General features: G+C 45.9%; 1 non-coding gene across 1 annotated transcript; it reads left to right on the top strand.

The window, feature by feature from the left end:
• Window positions 1-4,588: 4,588 nt before the first annotated feature.
• On the top strand, window positions 4,589-4,696 carry LOC136506247 (small nucleolar RNA R71). The gene has a single exon (XR_010771472.1). It is a non-coding gene; the product is annotated as a small nucleolar RNA R71 (small nucleolar RNA).
• Window positions 4,697-5,715: the final 1,019 nt, after the last annotated feature.

Genomic DNA, 5,715 nt, shown 5'->3' with positions numbered 1-5,715 from the left:
CTTGAATACTTCCAAGTCAAATGCTACAATGATATATCCATGTGCTTGTAGAATATTTCTGCATGTGTTCAGAAATATTGTCATGGCATTTCTGGTGCCATTGCTAGGAAACACCAATCCTAGTGGCGAAGCTAAGAAATGCTAACAAGCATTTCTGGCGCCGTTGCCGGGGATGGACTTAAAACCTCCACACTTGGTGATTGCGCTAAGAAATGCCAACAAGCATTTCTAGCGTGGTTGCCAGGGATGGACTTAAAACATCCACACTTAGTGATTGCGCTAAGAAATGCCAACAGCAGCTCACTTCTCAGGTGTATAATGTCTTTGTTTTTGTCTAACTGGTCGAACGCTAGTTGGTAGACCCCATTTGTGCTTGATTACCTCCCTAGGGATCTCAGGTATGTCTAACAGCTCCCAAGGGAACACATCTTTATTTGCTGAGAGAAAAGCAATGAGCTCGAGTTCCTATTGAGGAGGAAGGTTGGTCCCGATATGGGTGACCTTATCTAGGTTTGTTGGATCAACGATGATGAGCTTGGTAGTCTTGTCCCCAGTTGTGACTTCCTTGGGTTGAGGAACATCATCGGGTTTGTCCACGACTACCACTTCATTGGAGATTTCCTATTTACCCCTAGAGTCTGAGGCTATGGAAGTGCCAAAGCCTGAGTTTGGGGCGATGTTGGAGCATGAGGCTGTAGAAGCATCAAAACCTAGGTCTCTAGGAGGGCTAGAGCCTTGAGTCTAGCTTCGACTGCTTTAGAACTCTTAGGAACTGGCTATTTGGTCACGGCCTCAAGAAGCGGCATTGTCACGACAGGCGCAGGTAGAGTTGCTACTGGCGTTGTCATGATAGTCAGGATTGCTGCTTTCTGTTGCTTTGATTGCAGCTCAGCCGGGTCTGTTAGAACTTGCTTAAATTGCTTGATTAAATCAAGAGTCTTCATGTCGCAGGCAACAACACCCTTTTGGTCATTGTATACAGTGGTGGGGCCATGAGGCCTGGGTACTTTGAGCATCGAGTAGGCAAAGTGGGCGATAGCCATGAATTTCTTCAGGAACGGTCATCCCAAAATGCAGTTGTATGTAAACTCAAAGTCTGCTACCTTGAAAGTGAGGAATTCAGACCTCAGGTTCTTGCCTTCTTGAAGGGTAACCTAGAGGTCAATCCTTCCGAGGGGGTAGGCTAATATGCCTGACATTATTTCATAGAAGGGTTTCTTGAATGGAATTAGAGCCTTCCTGGGCAATGCGAGGTTGTCATAGGTGTTTATGAAGAGCAGGTTAAGTGCACTTTCACTGTCAATTAAGGTTTGCCCAACCATGTAATTCCTAATATTTGGATTGATCACCAATGGGAGCAGTGGACCATTGTATAGAGCTAGGGGATGATCCCTGATGTCAAATAAAATAGGGACTTCTTACCACTTGAGCCTTCTTTCTGACGACTAGGTACTACTTACCTGCCGCTGGACCTATTTCAGCATGGTCTTGGAACAGGGGTGGCTGTGCCACCATAGATAGTGAGTATCTAGTTCTCAAGCAGGATGATTTCTTCTTCCTCATCTACCATGTGAACGTTCAGATTTTGCCTTTGCTAGCGTATGGGTGCTTCGCCCTGCTCTACTGCTCTTCTTCCTATTTCTACTTCTTATATACTGAGTACTCTATGAAGGAGTGCTTGGTAGAACGATGTACTGGGTAGTAAACAGGAAGGTCATGGGGTTTACCTTGGCATCAGGGCGGAGCTTTACCCATTTCGGCGGTGAGGACTTTGGCATCTCTGTTCTTGCGCTTCTTGTCCTTGCCCTTCTTCTTATCCTCCGCTAATCGGGAGGCGTCAAGTTGTCTGTCCACTCGTGCTTGGGCATTAGCTGCCTTGGCCATTGCCTCGATGATCTTGTAGAGCTCAACCACCGTTTAAGGATTTTTAATGGCTAACTTCTTGGCAGTCTTCTCATCCTTGTAGCCCTGTTTGAAAGCTACGATCACCCGATCTTCAATCATGTCAGGGATCGTGTTGCGGATATCACTGAACCATCATTTTATGACTATATCATTATCATAGCTAACTGTAAACTAACTACACTAATAGATAGATGGCATTTTTGTGAACCTAACAAATTTTGTTTCACTATTTTTGGATACCTACAACATTTACTATCATTTTTCAAAGTTCAGCTCAAAACTAAATTGAATAAACATTTATTAATTCACTGGAAAATGAAAAATCAAATTCCTCAGTGTGGCCCACAAGCGAGCGGCTCGACCCACTCTAGCGCCCTGCTCACGCGCACAACACACCGATGTGGCCCATGCTGCTTGGCCCACACGCAACAGTGGCCCAACATGGGGAGACCCATGCGCACGCCGATGATTATGCAAAAGAGACTCTGGCTTTCAACTAAATGAACCTGTAGTCCTTTCCACTATTTCACTCTCTCTGATGCTCACACTTAACCCCCTGGTTTACTTTGAATTCCCATTTCAAGGTCCCTGGCCAAAACTTAACAGAGTCCGCAGCATCTCCGGCCAAACACCGGTGAGCATGGACCCCCTCGGCAGCAATCCTCACCACCGCAACACTCCTCATCACAAACGCATTCGATAGAGGTAATAAACACCACGATTGGTGCCGCATAGAGGTGTGGCCACGCACCACGGTGGGGTTTGGCTGTGGTGACACCCGCGACGGCAAATTAACCTAGCCCAATGTCTCTACCGCTACCCTAGGAGCGAAGGTGCCTCACTAGATACATGAAGGATGGCCTGGACAAAGTTGCGGGGCTTGGCAGGGTGGTTGGCCATGAGCGTGAGGTCATTCTGGTTCATGGCAAGCGTACCGACGACATCCTCGGTGACCTACTGCTTCGCCGGTGAAACTGCTACACGGGCGAGGCAACCAAGTCAACATGATGCAAAGGCACCGCTCGATTGAAACAATGGAGCATGGAGCGACGCCCTAGCCAAGCACCCGCCTCGACGGCCATGGCGGACCACCATGAGGAGAATGCCCCGCATTACCTCACTGGAGGATGAAAGCTCACCGGGACGACTCCAATCGCGGGCTAACTAACAAGTCTAGTTGGGTGCACAGTTAATTGGAAGGAGGTGGACTACACAAAGCAAATTAGATGGACAACTCAGCTCGGTCTCATGGTGGCCGACGATGGGGAAAACTCAAATTGATGCCCCGACATCGTACGGCCACAACAGTGGCAGTCTTGGTGCGATGCTAGACTCCAAACCAAGCTTTAAATGCACGTAATTATGAGGATAGGGCCCAGCTCTATGGGTTTTGCCTTGGCATGGCTCGGTAGCTGGCACAACGCCATTCAAGGCGATGCAACGGGGAGTGTGGCATGGCGCAGTCCATAAATGGGAGAGGACGGTAGCGCGATGGGTGATGGCTCCACGTGCGCGTACGAGTCTAGCAGGACAACATGCGACCATAGTGCCATGACTCTCAAGACGACGGTGGCTCAGCACTGTGCACCGCAGTGGCTGGCGCTAGTCTGAGGAGGTAGCACTGTGGCGTCGCACGAATGCGGACGTGATGGCGAAGGCTGGTGGGGCAAGCCCACGCGCATGCAGCCATGAAGGGTCAGCGGCAGCAGTGATTGAGCAAGTGGCGGTTGGATTGCAGCGCGACTAGGGACGTAGCTCGATGCAATGGCGATGGTAGAGCGGCTAGGCTCGCTGGGCCCAGCGGGCGCGTGTGCGCACGAGTTGTGTGCCAAAGCACGGTAGCAGGTGCCCATGGCCACAAGCACGGAGCCACACGCATGGGCGTGCGTGCGCATGTGCATCGGGTGGCTGGTGCGGCAACGCCGAGTGTTGGGCAAGGTGACCATGCCCAGATGCAGAAACCAGCGGTAACGTGACATGCACGATTTTTAAAAGCGTTCCAAAAATCAAACTCGATGATTCAAATGGCAAACCAGTTTTTCTACACTCAAGAGGGTATGTGAAATTATTGAGACAAGCCATAATGCCCCACTGTTACTTAACTCAAATCTCCTACAAAAATTGTCGAATTTAGCTTCGTCGAACCATTTTCCGACGTAAGAAAATTGACTAAGCTTTTGCTCGGATTCACGTCAACTTCGATGTCCAAGCTACCAACCATGCTAGCTAGGGAATTCATTTCTTGATCACAAGTATTTCACCACCACCTATAAAGTTTGTACTACAAACATTATTAAAGTTTCGTATATGCATTCTATAGCATTCTCGTTCAATAAAAATTCATTTAGAACCCTAAGTGACATAACGCGACATGAAATATAACATTCGTTTCATGTTTCTGATGAACATTTTGAGTCACAGAAATTGATTTACACTTTATATTTCATACACTATCACATAAACATAATGCACATACAGTGTTTTATTAGAAGATTGTACAGTGTAACACCGAGGGTGTTACAGTTCTTCATTCCAACCTTGGTTGGAGACCATCTTCTATATGAGAGTTGTTGCTTGTGCGATTGTGAGTGATAACAAAGCACCTCCAGCAGCGACATCCATATTCTCACAGGTGCTGTTTGTTAACCCGTGGTAGAAAGTCTGCATGAGTAGCCAATCCTCCATCTCATGGTGAGGACATTATGAAATGTAGTCTTGAAAGCGTTACCATGCCTCATGGATAGATTCATCATGTTGCTGTTGGAAGTTAAGATTCTCCCACATAGAATATTGGTCTTGTCTATGGGAAAGAACTTTGCTAGGAAGGCAGTGGAGCAGTTTTCCCATGTAGTATTTCTATATTTGTTGGTGTAGAACAATTACTTCGCCTTCCCCAAAAGTGAGAATGGGAAAACACGAAGTAATATGGCATCTCTGGTAACTCCTTTGATGGTTAAAGTGTTGCAGATCTCCAGGAAGTGTTGGAGATGAGCACTCGTATCTTCATGTGCCTTTCCACAAAACTGGCTAGCTTACACCATGTTTATGAGAGCTGGCTTGAACTCAAAGGCATTGTCTCCAATGTTGATCGTTGGTCCAATACGAATGTTGGCCATAGTTGGAGCAAAGAATTCATGGAGTGTCTTGTCAGCCATGGCTTCGAAAGCTGGTGTTAAGCTCCGCCTTATTTGTTTGTCTTTCGATTCTAAAGCTAAAACTTTATTAAGTTTAGCCTTAGTCCTCCTGAGTAGTGCTTCTAGATTTTCAACGTAGTATGTCAGAAGGTCAAAAGAGGTCATACAATACCCTGCATAAGATACAAAAGTAGACAGAACAAGGATAAGCCTATTTGAGCAGGGGTATATGATTTTCTCAATCACATCAATAAGTAAAAGTTTATCAATATTTCTTCTTCTCTAGCTACCTTCCCTGGCAACGGTGCCATAAATGCTTGTTGGTATTTATTAACTTGTCACTTGTTTAAGTAGCCACCTAATGTTGTTGACATTTCTTAGCATCACTTTTGCTAAGTTGTCATCCCTAGCTATGATGCCAGAAATGTTTGTTAGTACTATCTAGTGTCACTTTCAGAATGACACTAAGAAGTACTTAAGTATTTTATTGTTACTAGAAAGAATGCAAATATGTATATGAATGGATCTGTAAGCGCACAGATAATATACCATTGTAGCATTTTACCCGGGAGTATTCTAGGTATCGTTATTTATATTTTTACCATAGGAAAGGATAGGCAGATGGAATATATTGATAACTTATACTTTTGATGGAGAAATAAACCATAACTATTAC

Source organism: Miscanthus floridulus, chromosome 14 (assembly GCF_019320115.1).
Source record: "Miscanthus floridulus cultivar M001 chromosome 14, ASM1932011v1, whole genome shotgun sequence".
NCBI lineage: Eukaryota > Viridiplantae > Streptophyta > Magnoliopsida > Poales > Poaceae > Miscanthus > Miscanthus floridulus.
The sequence above is the reverse complement of the archived record's forward strand: the minus strand, read 5'-3'. Positions and strand labels throughout refer to the sequence as shown.